The sequence below is a fragment of the Dryobates pubescens genome, chromosome 4 (assembly GCF_014839835.1).
Source record: "Dryobates pubescens isolate bDryPub1 chromosome 4, bDryPub1.pri, whole genome shotgun sequence".
Taxonomy (NCBI): Eukaryota; Metazoa; Chordata; class Aves; order Piciformes; family Picidae; genus Dryobates; species Dryobates pubescens.
The window spans coordinates 31,761,692-31,778,486 of record NC_071615.1 but is presented as its reverse complement, the minus strand read 5'-3'; the positions used below and the strand labels follow the sequence as shown (position 1 = coordinate 31,778,486).

Below are 16,795 nucleotides of genomic sequence, written 5' to 3'. Positions count from 1 at the left end.
TCTCTGTTGATGTAATGTCTTGAGAACTGTCTAGCATTAATTTATTTTGTCAAGGTGAAGAATTCTGGCCAGGGGCTTGCAAGCAAGCCATTGCTGCTGTTGTAAAGTGTGTGATAGATCTATTGCCAAGTTTTCCTCTCTTTTATTTAATCATGTGGATGTACAGTTGTCAGCTATTTCTTGGAGGCATGCTTACTGCAAATAATTTTCTGAAAGTGAGGTGAAATAGAGAAGCTGTATGCAAGCAATGGATCTTTGATCAAAATATGACAATTGCTGTGCCCAGCAGAAGTGAAATGCGTGGCAGAATTAATTTCTCCAAGTGTCTTTTAAGTTTGTATTGTTGAAAACTATGCTGCTCTTTTATGTTAAGTGCACACATGTGCAAGCATAAAATGTTTGGTGTTGGCTTTTTTGGTTTATTTTCTTTTTTTGCTGGGGATAAATTTATCTGAGCACAATGCTTTTGATTACACTTCAGTTTGTCAAACTTCTTTCAGTCATCATATAATCATTATTTTGAATGTACTTACATAAGTCATTATATTAGGTAGCAATTTCAGATACCTTGTTTATACTGCTTGGCCTTTAAAAGCATATTGCCCTCAAGGGAGTTTATGCCAGTCTGTGTAAATAAATCCTTTAATTCCATTTTCTTCTTTAATATTTCCATTATAATGATTAAGGGAAAGGGCTTCAGAACCTGGATCCTACTTGCATGATGACTTGTGGTATTTAATGGCTTTTAAATGCTTTGTCTCTGCCATTTAAAATCTATAATTTCAAGAGTTTCAACTCTTTCTCAGCTTTCCCCTCTCATAACAAATTCTAGGTAGCAGCAATCCTTTACTTTGCCATCATCAAGATAATTTCAACCATTTTACATGACAAAATAATGTCACAGCGTTTCGAATGGCATGATTTGATTATGTGAGTGGGGTGACTCTGGGAAGAGGTGAGCTTATATATAGCATAATAAGGACTGATGAGTTGGAAAATGTAATTTAGCACAGCGGTTTTGCTAATGCAGTTTAAATGGCTTTATAAACATTACAGAACCTTTGTATTTCATCACTTTAGAAATTATTGTCTAACATGGCATCTGGGGGGACTTTTATAGATGGAAATCCAAACAAATTGCTGTTACAAAGTAAATAGGAGCTGTCTAGTTTTATAAAGAAAGGAAGCCCCATGTGTGTTTAGTGGCTACACAGAGGAGTGAAAGATAGGAGAGTACATTGCAATTACTGTCTAAAAACAAAAGAAAACAAAACCTCTGTGGTGTTTTTATTCACTTTGGGATCTACTTGATGTTGTGGGGCTATGTAAATACATAACTGGGGCCCAGTTGCAGCTTCTGTATGATGGATTGTGTTTGATTCATCAGTCTTCTGTGAGTCGTGATCTTCAAGTGCTTCCTTGGCAGTGTTTCACTGCTGTGTCTTAGTTCCCATGATTTGCCTGTCTTAGTTCCCATGATTTGCCTATCTAGTGTGGACTTGATTTTTTGGTCACTGGGAAGCTCTTGCTGCCCAGTTGCCTTTTGGGGAATGAAATACCTTGGACCTCCAGTCCACCATGTCTTAATTAGGAAAGTGGCTGCTGAATCTCAGGGAATGTGGGCCAATGCTGGGCTTGCATGAACTGATTTTATGAAGAGGAGAACCAAGACTTGTTTTTGAATGTGACTGCTACACACTGTAAAATGCAGCAGCTCCCTTACTACTTCTGATTCACTGCTGCTAGAGCAGTGTATGGCAATACCATCCCTTTCATGTATAGTTAAAAAGAAAATGTCTCTCCAGTGTCAAATGAGTCACACTTCCTTGTGATTGCCTATCTTTTTATGTGAGTACATATAAGCAGCATGAAATCCCAGTTGCCACCTCTTGTATTAGATCTTGTTTTCCACAGTGCAGTACTTATTGTTCTGTAGCTTGGAAAATTAGGAAGAGATCTATACTTGATTTTGTTCAACATCTAGATATGAGCTTGAAATGCTTTAAAACATAAAAGGAGGAATGTGATGATTTCAATCATTCCAGTACTTTTCGTGCACTAATCTGTAAGATGTGAAGCAAAACCCAGATGAGACCAAACCCCTCTCTACACCCCAAATAAGTATAGTGCAGGATCTTGCCACAGTTAAAAAAATGTTCTGATGATCTTGATTTTCTTACACAATTATTTTACTATCTCTTTTCTGAAGATACAGCACAGGACTAATTACAATGAGGTTGAATACCATTCTAAAGAGAGAACTGAAGGAGTTTGTAATATCTTCTTGTTTGCAGTATTGAGTGAGCAGTTGTCAAGACAAAAAAAATAACTTACTAGTCATACTACTGCAGTGTTTAAAATCCAGATTTAAAAATCTGTTCTCACTGACATTTAGTCTATTTGTCTAGTAAAGACAAGGCAGGCTCCAATTTGAAATACATTTGAAAACACAGTGGAATATGGAGAATGGCACATTTTATCCCCTTTTGACAAGGAAAACAAATATATAATTAGACACACAGAAGTGATTAGCTTCTTGGCCCATACTTTATGCAACAACTCTGTTATATCCACTCTCTTCCTTTGCACAAATATGGAAGTTCACAATTACAAGGGCTGCGATCACTTTCTGTTTGAACAGCTGTGCATGGATCAGCATCCATGTATATACCATCATTGGCAGTGGCTGTGGGTTGATGCCCAGGAATATTAGGTGGTGAGTGTTTGGCCATGTCAGCGAGGCGTGATGAAGACGTTGGCTGGAAAAGTCAGTGCTGCTGTCACTGAAGCCTGTAACTCAGGTATTCTAGGTCTGATTTTTGATCTACTAGGTCCCTGTAATAAGCAGTGTTGCTATTGGTATTGGTAAGAACTAACAGTGCTAGTTAATGAGTGGTAAATAATGGTCTTAAGGAGACTATGTAATAACTTTACGGCCTGTGCTACCTTCTGCGTGCTGCTCCTTGGCAGCACTGCCCAAGCAGGCATTTTGATAATGCCAGGCTGGCAATCTCCAGGGTGAGCAGAGATGAAAGGGACAGGTTTGGGTGCTATTCTCCAAACCTCACCTAGAAGTTTGTTGGAAGGCCTTTAAGATTCTTGCTCAGGCTGACTATTGGGCAGTTGGTCACCAGGGTGGTACTGAAGTGCTCCAAATATGAAAACTTCAGTTACAGCAGCGTGTGTTGAAGAGCCAGCTCCCAAGCCTCAGTTGTGTGGGTCAGGTGGCATCTGTGGGAATAAGGGAGCGAGCTTTCCTTCCTCTGCTTTGCCTGAGTCATAGGTGGAGCCCATCTCCAATCACATGGTGGAAGGAACCTGAAGAACTCCTCCTTTGCCACCTTTCACCTTTTGACATTCTCTGGGCAGCACCAAAGCTTGGCTGCAGCTAGCTAAGCTAGTACATGAGATTTGAAAAACATAAAGGGAGGTGATGCTGTGCAAGACAGCTGTGATCATGACTGAAAAATGACAGGACTTGGGGGCTAGACATGGGATAGAATAAAGCCCTCCCTCCTAGTTCTCAGTATTTGTTACCATTTTTAGTTGGGACTTCCTTCTTGTGTTTTTGGTTTGGTTGATTATTTTTTTGTATTTAATAGACAGAAAAATGAGAGGTGAGTTGTGAAATAAAGAAAAGACTGAACAAACAAGGCTAGCAGCACAAAAGGCATTCTAATTGCGTGTTATACACAGCTACAGCAGATAGAGCTCTCACTAAACATTGAAATAGAAGCAAGCATCTTTCCAAACATCTTTCTCAGACCAGACTTACAGTAAGGCATTTCACTTGCATTAAACTTAAATTAATTATTGTTCTTTTCAAACCTGTTGCTTATTGCTGTTATTTATTGATACTCGGTGCAATCAATTGTAAGTGAAACGTGTTCTGTTCGTTAAGGAAACAGCTCCCGCATCATTTGTCTCTCTTCTCTCTCAATTGTGCCTCCCTTCTAGGCTCATGTTATGCTTTGTGAGAGCTATGCACTCGTTTCGTGGTAGATTGAGATTTGTGAGTCAGAGGGGGAACGATCAGAGGACAGAGATTTATCGTGGTTACTGTTCAAAGGCTGCATTCTCTCTCTGTTCACGTATATCCACATGGATCCAAGAGCAAGGTGTTTTTTCAGGCAGTTGAAAGAGAAATGGACTTCTCTCGTCTTTTTTTTTTTTTCTTTTTTCTTTCTTGATATCAGAGTCTTCTTGTTCTTCATAGGTTAGATGTATTATTGATGGTAAGCAAAGCCAGCAGTCCCATTCCTGTAAATATCAGAGACATCAAAAGACCCAAGTTGAGAAATTCAGATGGACTGTGGGTGTCCTAACAGAGCTGTGCCTTTGAAAGGCAGGGAACAAATCCACTGCCAAAAAGGGAACAAGAGTTTGAGCTGAAGCTCTCTGGATAAGTAAAGCCCTGATAGTAAAAAAAATAGCCTGCTTTGAAGGCTGACCAATACCTGTCCTTGACCACACTTCTCTATCTTATGCACATCACCTGAATCTTGTACCATAATAAACTCTGAGCATTTGTTTTGCAGCTGTGCAAATTTTCCAGTTCTGGCTTTGTAAGTGTACAGATCACTCCCAGTCCTGAACATAGACTATGCTGTGCACTCCTGCCCCCAGCAGAAGTGGAACATGTTTTTAAGTCAAAACTTGGTATACCTGTGCAACCACCTGAGTCTCAGATGTCTGTGTGGCTTTCTTGTGGCTATAAAAGGCTGTTACAAGGGCTTTGATTTGCAGCTTGGTTTCTCTCAACCAGTCCAGTCTTTCTTGCAGGTTCACAGAAGAATCTGTATATGGAAAGAGGTGTGAATGTAGAACAATATACTAATTTAAGGATAGTCTGGTAGGGCAATGTTTAATAATTGCTTATTTGGTTCTCCCCACCATGAGAGGTTAATAGTCTCTGTATCCTAATACCAAACTGGCATGCCTTGTGATTCCCACTGACATAATTTTTGGCCTGGTTTCCTAAGGAACACTGGCTGTCCTTTTCTGAGGGAAACTGCTGTATGTCTCTCAGTCAGCCTTCCCATTAACTTGTTAACCATAGCTGAACTTGATTTGTAGCTTAACAGAATGGTAGCTATCTCAAAGGTACTTTGTTCCTACCTGTTTTGTGAAAACTGATGGTAAGATAAAGTAGGATCCAACAGAAAGAGTGGATAGGACAGAGAAAAGCTGACTTCTGAGACCTGCTATCTGGCTGACCTGTGTTAATTTAGTCGGGCTAAATAGCACATCTGTAGCTGTGAACCAGCCACCATATGTGACCACACAGGCAGACAGAGCACAAGGAGAGCAGAGCAGCAGAAGATGCAGAAGGTCACAGACCATGTTGCTATGGGAAAGGTAGTAGAGGTGTAAAGCACAAGCATGTAAGAAAGCAGACTACAGAATAGAATACAGAATTAGCCAGGTTGGAAAAGACCTTTGAGATAGAGTCCAACTTATCACCCAATATCATCTAATCAACTAAACCATGGCACTAAATGCCTCATCCAGTCCCCTCCTGAACACCTCCAGTGACGATGACTCCACCACCTCCCTGGGCAGCCCATTCCAATGGCCAATCACTCTTTCTGTGAAGAATTTATTCCTAACATCCAACCTAAACCTCCCTTGTGTCCTCTTATTCCATCACAGCCAGTCATAGCTTGTACTGTAGCTTTGAGTACTATAATTGATGATAATGAAAGGTATTACTGTCGTTACTATTAGGCTGTAAATGATGCCTAATTACCCCTTGAGTGAGCCTCATACCTTATTTTATAGATTAAGTGAAGTATATGCCATGACTTCTCACCCACTGCCATGTTGTTACACACAGCATGGTCTTTTTGTGCACACGTATAGGTCCAGGGTTTCTTGGTATGAGCCAACTGTCATCCCTGGAGGTGCTTAAAAGGCATGTAGATACAGTGTTAAGGGACATGGTTTAACCCCAGACTTGGTAGTCAGATAATGGACTCAATGGTCTTAAAGGTCTTTTCCAACTGAAATTATTCTGTGATTCTATGGAGCGCCATCTAATGGGGAGGAGCAGCTGGGCTTTCAGACAAAATAGCACTGGAAAGGAGTCTGTGGCCACGTGGCCTATTCTTCCAGCCTGCAGTCTGCACTTGAAGGGCATTTGGTAGGAGGGGAGGGCATGTGGGCTCTGGAACAGATTTATTGTCCTGGCAGTCTGTGTGTGTCCCATGGGCTGAAGGTTGTTCATCCCGTTATTAAATTAAGACTGCTACAGTATATATTTCATTTCCAATGGGAAAATGGGATAGTGACTTTCTTACTCTTGGCAGTCAGAGAAAGTGATGAGCTGAGATAAAATTCTTTGACTAATCAATTGCTGAATCTTGGGTTCTTTAATTTGCCTGAGCATGAAACATTAAAAAGGCACTCAAAGGAAATTCCTCTTCAGTTTAGTCTGCTTTTAAATGTCTGCCTGATGGCAATGAATTGATGTGCTATGTTATGATGTTTTCCTAAAGGATGTGGTAAAACATCCCCCAGATCAAATCCAATCAGGAATAGATTTGATTTGGTTTTGAGACCACAAAACCTGCAAGTAAGGGTTCAGGAATATTTTGAAGTGAGTAACAACAATAGCAATCATGAAATAACCCAAAATAATCTTAAGGCTAATGGATAAGAGCTTAATCTTCACTGATGTCCTGCATTTCTCATTAATGTGAAGAGCTTTGAAGGGGAAGGAAAAAGAGATACTTAGCTCCAGTTAATTGAGTATGACAAACAGATCTGGAGAGGAAACTGTATCCTGTCTTGGGAAATGATAGTTATTTAAACACTGAAATATAAAGTTGAGATTTTAAAGCTTTTAATTTTTTTTAATGAAAGATGAGAGAATCTATACTGTTAACTCCTGACAATTGGATGTTTACCTGGGACACATTTGAAAACTCCTTATCTTTTGCAGGGGTCATGCATCTTATGAGTTATTGATTCCCATAGGATTGCTGTTAATACCATGCTGTGGGTTGCTTGGAATTACCTATTTGCACCCCTGCTCTGTGCATGTGTCTTTGGACTCTGTGCTTGCTGACGGTTTTGTCCAGTTTGTCTTCCCATGCAAACTGGATTTTGGTAATTGCCATATTTTGCTAGAAATTCACAACCCAGCCTACCAGTGACTTTGTGGACGTATAGCAACATCTAGGTAAGCAAAGCTGCTGTGAACTGTCAACACTGCTTACCCACATAACTTGCTAATGGCTGTTCTTTAGCTGGTTTTTGCACATTAAGCTGTCTGCTGGCAATTTCTAGAGACTATTTTATGTAATAGAAAGGTCTTATTTGGAACTTCTCACACTATCCATCTGAGTACTCAGCACTTGCTGATGTCAGAGCCATGGTGTCTGTAGCTTGCAGATTGGGACATTTATTTTTAGTTCCAATAATTTTTGGATCTGAATCTATTGAAGTGTTCACAGCAAGACTGCAAAAACCATCATGTGTTACTTGGTTTCCCTCTGAACTTTATAAATTGATCTAAACTTTATGCATCGACTCAAGTTGTTTGGAGACTCGGCCTTTAGTCTACGTTTGCCATCAGTGCTTCTGGCAAAGTAAAATTTGTATCACTTCTTTTGGTGGAAAGGCTTTCTTCCTGAGGTATGGTACTTGACTCAGGAATCTGGGCTTTGGATTCCAGTTTGTGCCCATTTCTGTTGTTTAGACACACACGTACACCACGCCCCCTTTGATCTGTCTCCTCTTACATGAGAGTTCTTTGTCAGACTAAATTTTCTCTCGGCTCAGCTGAAAAGGGACCAGACTTGTAGTTCTGTTTCGTAAGTAACAGCTACTGAAGAACATTTACTGTAAAAATGAAAAACTGTCAGATTATTTTCCTTCTTCCTAAATGATGTGCACAAGCCTCATCTAGAATCAGTGCGAGCTCCGTGTGAGCAGTTGCCGTTTCTGAGATGAAGATAACATTTCTTTTCCCAGTACTTAGAACATCAAGATTGAATTTTGTCTCATAATTGTCACCAATAATATCTGCTCCTGAATCTAAAGGATACTTGTTATCCTACCAGCTTCTTGTAGCAGTTATAATTAAGTCTGCCCTAATTCTGCCCAGTGTTATTCATAATACAAAGTAATGTACAGATTCATTCTGCAGATGAGATGTTGAGAAAATTGGATTCCTCATATGGCACTGTATCTCCCTTTGGGGCGGTTTTCACTTCGTTTTAAAGCTGCTTATAATTTTCTGGACTGGCAGCAGTACAGAGTGTGTTGGTGTAAATACAGTGGGCCAAATTTGCTGTAAATTGGCATCAAACTCAGCTGACTTCTGTAGAGTTGTACTGATTTACTGCAGCTGAGTGTATGGCTTGATATTTCAAAGCGGTGCCCACAGAGTGAAATTTGCATATTTGTTGATTAATGTTATAAATCAAGCTTGGTGCAGTGTTTTTGCTGAATCATGAGTGGTGCTGTCAAAGCATGTGTTAGTCAAAGTGGCCTGGGCTAGATACAGCAAATCCCCATCTGAGAAATGCCCATGGACTTTCACAAAAGCTTCGTGAAGCTTGTAGCCTTTGAATCGGTACAGCCTTGAACTGTTTACCTTCTTTCTCCCCTGCTTTAATGCTCTAATATAGCCAATGCACCTTCTGAGCATTTGAGGGTGGTGCTGGCAAGCCATGACCTGAAGTGTAACTTTTCTTTGTGTTGCTTAGGCTTTACATATTTGCTTATTGCATTGGTCCTCAGAGAGCAGGGGGGAGGGAATGATGTACTTTGCACTATTTTCTAATTCATTCTATAAATGATTGTCTCATCCTGACACATCAGCTCTTGTGCTAGCAAAATTGTCCTAATTTCCTAACAAAAATTACTCACTGGTATCAACAGAACACAGCCTCCTTTAGTTTTGTGTTGCAGCAGGATGTCAGCTGTATTGCTCTCTCTCTCCTTTCCTCCCCCCCACCCCCCCTTCCTTTTTTCTTTTCTTTCTTTCTTTTTCTTTTTTTTTTTGTTATTGAACAATTTATTTATGAATCTAAGTGAGGTTAAACTCAGATTTGTCATATTCTATGTGTCATACTTTTTGAAGCAGATGTTCAACGATTCACGAAAAGTTGGTAATAGCACAAATTGATTCAGTGTGTTTTACAAATACTGTGTGTTGTTTTTTCTACCCCCCCTCCAACAGGGCTGTTTTATAGCTTATACACCTATGCTCTATGCTGTTTAATGACCAGAATGATGGGGCACCCTCAGCAAATGTGTAGATTAAAAAAAACCCCAGATGCCAGGGTGAGTGGTTGGTAGACCAGATGGGTGTGTTGCCATCCAGAAAGACCTCTTCCAGGTGGAGAACTGGGCTGACAGGAACATCATGCAGTTCAGCAAGGGGAGGTACAAAGTTCTGCACTGTGGTGGGGAACAAGCCCATGTACCAGTACACGCTGGCAAATGATAGACTAGGAGGCAGATTTTCTGAGATCCTTGTGGACTTAGATCATGAGGCAGCAATATGAACTTGCAGCAAAGAAAGCACTGGTGAGGCCTCATGTGGAGTGCTGAGTCCAGTTCTGGATTCCCCAGTACAGGAGATACAGGGAAATGCTAGAAAGACACCAACAAAGGACCATAAAGAGGACTTAAGGGGAGGCAGGGAGAGCTGGGAGTGTAGAACCTGGAGAAGAGAAGGCTTGGAAGGAGATTACCAATACAAATATTGATGGAAGGGAGCACACAAGATAGGGCCAGGCTCTTCTCGTAAGCGCCCCATGACAGGACAAGAAGCAGAGGGAAACAACTGAAATACATCAAACTGAATTTTATTTTTATTTTAATACTTAAATGTTTGTGCTAGGGTGTTGTTTTATTTTTTGAATTGTGAAAGTGGTTGAACACTGGCCCAGAGAAGTATTGAGGTCTCCATCCATGGAGGTAATCAAATCATAGCTCGATACACTCCCAGCCAACCTGCTGTAACTCCCACTACTTTAAGCAAGGAGGTTAGACTTGCTGAACTCCAGAGGCCCCCTCTAATCTCAGTGTTTCTGTGATTCTGTGGTGGGGATGCTGGAGCTAAATTATCACCCTGTGAGTAAAATGTTAGTGTCTGATCTGCATTGCGGATCTGTTATCTGCATTGCAGATTTTTGTTGCATTGTCTGCAAACATCTGCTGCATGGAAATCCCTCTGACGTCAGTGTGAAGTAGAGGTCTGCAGTGCAGATTCATGACTGGGTGTTTTCTCTGGAGAGTTTCCCCATCTGTGTTTGAGATGAACCAGAATAACATGTTTTAGGTTTTTTTTTCCCGCCTCTCTGTATAAACCAAGTAATTTGTGAACTGAGTCTTCCATAGAGAAGTTTATTAAAATGCAAGCTTCATCTCCTAAAAGTGGCACTGAGTTCACAGCTCACATAGAGGATGGGGAAGAAGAAATTCATGTTACAAGACACTAATACAGATCCTCAAATGTAATTTAAATCTGTCTGAACAAGTCTCCTCTAAGAAGTGCAAATGACAGAGGCAACTTCCATAAAGAACTTTTTCATTAGTTCATCACGAATTGGGTAATGATCTTAGTATGATTATTTGTAGCCTTAGAAACCATTTGTTCAGTTCCAGGGTCTGCTGACCATTTTGATCTGTCTTGAGTAAAAGCCTGGTCGCAGAGGTTACTGCTTCTTGCTTCTGCAGAAGCATTTCATAGGGGTCCTGCTGACTTTTCTTTATATCTTTAAAAAAATTGCTTTAATATTTGTCTTAAAAGAGATGCTGGAGTAAGGTGTCCTCTGTTTTTAACCAGGACTCTCTACTGGTGTTGACTTCAGAAGAAGACTCAGCCTGAAATAATTTATGGGAAGCTCTCTAATGTATTTCCTCCAGCACTGAGATAAGACAAAGTGACAGAAAAGCAAATAAGCCCATTCATTCTTTCATTGGCCTTTCAGTCACCCAACTGGTGTGTCTGCTGATGTGAAATATGTGGTTACACTTTTTTTTTGGCCTCGTTGAAGTCATCTTAATAACACTCATCTCTTCCCAGACATTGTATTGGGAACTACCTGTCAAATACCTTCAGTAGCTGGCTTCTAAAATTCTGGTTTTTGCTCTGTTGGTTCAGGCATGGCCTCAGATGTGGGACCATTAGATTCTCTGCCGTCTTTATCGGTGCAATTTTATTCAAGTACCTGACCTTAGCAGACTCGAACCAGTATGTGCCCAAAGCAATTACAATGTCGAAAGCTGAATGACATTAGATAATTGAATGCAATTGAGGTGTAGAGAAAGATAATCAATCAGTCTGTTCCCTGTTCTCTTCTGAGGGTCTTCATACTTCTGTGGGAATTTCAGGGAATCTGTTGATGGAAACAAAGCACCAAAAGCTAACTTCACTCAAAATTGCAGGCAGGTAGCATGAATAATTAGTCTCTGTTGTCTTCTTTTTCTTTTTTAAGAGATATTTTTCTGGGAAGAGGGTAGAAGAAACTGGCTTGCTATGTGACCACATTGAGATAAACACTAGCTTTGAACTCTGAGATAAAATGCTGGATTTTGAGGGCCAAATATGTGCAATTTTCAGAGTGTTCCCCCTGTGGCTGCTAGACAACTACATTCATGTTCACATTGTTTGACATCTCTGGCTCAGGGAGGCTGAGTGCTGCAAGGACTACTTATTATTCCACAGCATCTGAGTACAGTCTGCTTGGTCTTGGAAAGCATTAGTGCCATAGCTGTTTGCTTCATAACCATGCAGATCTCAGGGTCAACTCACTGTTAAATTTATAAATGGCTTCCCTCAGTATCCTCCTTGACTGTTCTCTGAAGTCAAGGAAGGGATTATTTCTCACTGTAAGGTTACTAGCAAGACAGAAAAGGCAGGAGGGGTTCAGTTGATTCATGAGGGACAGCCAGAACTGCAGGTAAGAAAGCTGAGGTGACCCCCTTGTGGTTGTGTAGCATCTACCAGAGGACAGTGTCCATTTCTGTGGCACTTTTTTTCCTGGGATGACTGCCATAAGCAATTCAGTTATGTTAGTGCAGTGATCAAGTCTGTGATTTCTTTGTTTTAGGGCCTTTGTCTGGCACAAACTTGTAAGCAGCCAAGTCCTAGGTGCTAGCTTAGTCTTGTGAAGTCCAGTGGCAGTTATCTGATCATAAACATCCTGTTTTGGTGTCTGTGTTGGGATGACACCATGACTGGCTGCTGAGTGGCATTGTTGCACTTGTTTCTCTGGGTCACACTGGCTATAGCACTGTGCTGACCTGGCCATGTAAACACAGTGTTTTGGGTTATGCCTCTTCTCCAGGTGTAGTGTGACTAATAATGTATCACTGGCCTGAATCCTGAAGATGCATCCAAACTATATAAAAATGCAGGCTGGAATGTGCATCAAGAGCCTAATATTACTGAGGAGGTGCAGACTGGGTGATAGGAAGAAATTCTACACAGAGAGAGTGATTGCCCATTGGAATGGGCTGCCCAGGGAGGTGGTGGAGTCACCATTATTGGAGGTGTTTAGGAGGAGACTTGATGGGGTGCTTGGTTGCATGGTTTAGTTGATTAGGTGGTGTTGGATGATGGGTTGGACGTGATGATCTTGAAGGTCTCTTCCAACCTGGTTTATTCTATTCTATTCTATTTATTGCTCTCTACAACTACCAGAAGGGAGGTTGTAGCCAGGTGGGGGTTGGTCTCTTCTCCCAGGCAACCAGCACCAGAACCAAGAGGACACAGTCTCAAGCTGCACCAGGGGAGGTTTAGGCTGGATGTTAGGAAGAAGTTCTTCATAGAGACAGTGATTGCACATTGGAATGGGCTGCCCAGGGAGGTGGTGGAGTCACCATCACTGGAGGTGTTTAGGAAGAGACTGGATGGGGTGCTTGTTGCCATGGTTTAGTTGAGTAGATAGTGTAGGATGATAGATTGGACTCAATGATCTCAAAGGTCTCTTCCAACATGGTTAATTCTATTCTATTCAGTACAAGACAGTCTCAGTATAACCAATGGAGAGGTTATAGATGATTCCAGGGTTCCTGTGATATACATTTCCTGAATTTCTTTTCCTCAACTTTACTCTTCTTGGTCATATATTCTTAAAATAAACCTCTTTAAGAAAAAAAAAAAAATAATTAAAAAATCTGGCTCTTTAGTTTCCAGGCAGCATGGACTATAAAATAACCCAGCTGTATATTTAGAAGCATGCAAGTAAATGTCTTGGAGCTAAACTTAATATAAAGGTACAACTAACTGAAAGTAATATTTTAACACTGAGAATAATGCTGTATTTTTTCCCTGATGTCATAAGGTAGAAAATATACTTCAGGTAAATTGAAGTTGCAATGAAAATCACAGAATCACACACAGAATCACAGAATCACCAAGGTTGGAAGAGACCTTAAAGGTCATCGAGTCCAACCTGTCACCACAGACCTCATGACTAAACCATGGCACCAAGTGCCGCGTCCAATCCCCTCTTGAATACCTCCAGGGATGGTGAAATCATTATTATTTTGTTGCATTTCTGAGGGGAAAAAGTAAGTATTGGAAAATTCTTGGATGATATTGGAACTTTTCTATAGTGGGTATTCTTTCAACTTTAAAATGTTTTCATCAGCATTTTTTGAAGCTTTTAAAATAATAATAATAATGTAGGAGACTAGCAATGTTGGGTCAGCTGCTGCCAGTTAAATCAGTCTCACTGTTAAAACAATATGAAAATGCAAACTGCAAAGCAACATGAAAAAAGGCACAGAAAAATAGTAATTATGATTTTCAGAATAATTTGCTTTGATTTTATTCTTGTATGATTTTTTTTAATGTCCCTGTTTAGTGGTTTGTTACAATCCTTACTGAACAGTAATGTAAGGAACCAGTTTTGCAATGGACTTTCCTCACAACACTCTCCTCACCATACCTATGGGAATGCCTTGGAAAGGAAAATGAGGAATGTGAGTAGATGGGTCCAGTGAGGAACCAGTTATGTTGTGTTCAAATCTGAGGAGATGCAAAGACCACAGCTGAATATTAAGCTAAAAGTGTGTGTGTGTGTGTGTTTGTGTGGGGAAATAGGAGGAGGAAGAAAGAAACATAGTTTGGAGAAATGCTCATGTTTCACTGTCATGTAAAGCCACAGAAAGGTGGTTTCAAACGTTCTCTTGTTGTCTCTACCATTTTGATACAAGTAGTTCACGTTGTTCACTTGCAATTAGAACTGGTGATGGTGTCAGGGTAACATCTGTGGTAGGAGGCAGCACATTCACTTATCTCTGTGTTGGTTTGCAGGACTTGGGTCTTCACTGAGGGAGATGAGCTGTCATACTGCTCAGAGCATGGAGGCAGGTGATCTTGATGCTGAAGGTCGTGCCCAGCTCCTCTTTCATGTACCACAGTCTGTGACTAGCTGATGAGTGTGGCTGCACATTATGTATACACAACAGGAGATAAGAGGACTATTTTGCCATGGCTCTACAAAAGCTGTGGACATGAGGACCCAATGACAGAGGAGTGATAGCTCTGATAAGCCAGACCTCAACACAGTACCTAATTTTAGTGTTTATCTGACCAGTGGGTAACTGGAAGTGTTGTCAAATGACAGATAGGCCCCTTAAAACATGCACTGTGGCCATTCTTTTATCATTAGTTGCAAGTAACCATGGGAATAGGGATCATAGAGGTTTGTTTTTGTTTTCCTGTTGTTCAGTTCTGGAGTGAAATCAGGAATAACTTTGTGAGAGTCAAATGGATGCCAAGCCTGTAGATGAAACTAAATTCAGGGACAGACCCTCTGACCTTGCCTATCCACAGAAATAGTAGTGATTTAGAGATCAGTTTATTAACTTAGTGCTAGGTAGTTAAGTGAATTAAGTCACTGATGTGTGCAGCATTGCCCTTCTAGCACACCTGTAGAGAGGAAGGTGTTGCCATGCCAGTTCAGGTGCTCATGCAGCAGCAGGAAATTGTGGATACAATGTCTATCCCTTTCTTCCTTTACTTCTTATAGGTAAACGTCTGAAGTAAGGTAGAGGAGAATCTTTCCACCCTGTCATTTGCTGTATTTCCCTTCCTTCACCCTGTTTCAATTGTACTTTTATTTTGTGCAGAAGGGGTGGCTTGTGCCCGAGGACTGTTCTTTCATTTGGCCCTTGTCACCGCAATAGCAGGCTTACAGTGATCACTTTACTCACCCCGTTAGGCTATCAACATGCAGTTAAGTGCTTGCAGATTTGCAGTTGTTCTATTTGCCCCAGTTCTCTTTTTCTAAAGCTTCTGGCACAGCACACAGCACTCTCTATACTTTAAGTAATCCTTTCTGAACCCTTCCCAAAATTTGTCATGGATATTATTCAAGAAAGCAAAGAAAGGGTCAATGAACAGCACTGAGACAGAAAGAATTAAGTCCTGTCAGTTTATATTTAATGGGTGGCTGCTTTTTTTTCTCCTTTTTTCCTTTTCTTCAAGTTCAGAATTAAATGCCCAACCCTTTTATCTGTTCAGTTCTTGGAAATAGTTCTGTTGTCTGGGCTACAGTCTAAATGTATTGCTCTGAAGGAAGAGAAGAGCCCTGTGTGGGTGGTGTAACACATCCAGCCTCCAGCTCACCTGCCTGTTATGCAGTTGCCAGAATCTGTGATCAGTTGTGAAAGACAAACACAGGCAACTGACTACATAGGTTTTTGTGGCACTTGCCACAAACCTACACATACCTACTGCTGTGAATTACTCTACTGAAGTTGCTGCTAAGCTGATTCATTATTGTGAAGAGTGAAGTCAGATATGTAAAAAGTTAATTGTTTGACTTTTTTGGATGATGTGAGTCAGATTCAGAGTGTTTGTCTTCATCTTCAGTGCTCTGGACTTGGGTGTAGTTCAAGCTTCAGATGACGGCTACGGTCAACAGCCTTCTGGAAAGTGGAGGTTTCTCTACAAGTGCATGAGTCTGTATGAAAAATAGAAGGAATTTTAACTTTCACAAATTTCTTGCATTTTAATGGAAGTTTGCAATCAAAACTGTGTGTGCAAACAATGCAGGTGAAATCTACAAAGGACTCCGAGGCAAATAACAGCAAGGGGAAATTGGACACAAACTGGTCCAAACTCATCCAAACATACAAATATTTGAACCAGTTAGCACAAGTTTTTTCTTTTTCTAACTTTATTTATCTATCTATTTATTTATTTATTTATTTATTTATTCAATTTCAGGTTTTTGCAAACCTTAGGAATTCTCTTCTTGGCCTCATAAACCTCTCAAGGTTTTCGGTTCTTGCAATAAAGTTTTCGTAGTCATGCTGAGACCTTTCGAATGGGGGATGCTTGGCTGAACAATATTAACTGAGGAATAAGGAGTTTTCAGTCTGCTATGAATAGATGTGTACTAATAAGGGGATCCAGGAGAATTTAATATTGGTTCAGGCTTTTGGGGAAAAACACACCCTAAAATATAAAATATTAACAATACATAAAATGCAGAAATAATACTAAAATAAATAAAAGAGGTGAAAAGTATTCCTTAGATGAAGCATTTTATTTTAGATAAATGTTTCTCATGCCACTACCAAAATACATAGTATGTAGATTACATATTCAGAACGAGTTACTGCAAAGTAATGGACAAAACTTGGCATCCACCTGCTGTGTCATTTCTGCTTCTTAATGCATAGTGAATGAGGCAGCTGCTTTGCCACACTGGGTATATTTAGCTGCAGAAATGGGGAGATGGCAATAGAAAGCTGTGGTGAGGCTACGGTAGGTTCCTGTTAATAACTGCCACATGTCAGTGTATAATTTGTGATC

General features: G+C 40.5%; 1 protein-coding gene across 3 annotated transcripts in view; it reads left to right on the top strand.

Annotated features, from left to right (window-relative positions):
• PDE1C (phosphodiesterase 1C) overlaps positions 1–16,795 on the top strand; it is a 299,114-nt gene that overhangs the window by 41,046 nt on the left and 241,273 nt on the right. The gene's annotated exons all lie outside the window — the stretch shown is intronic.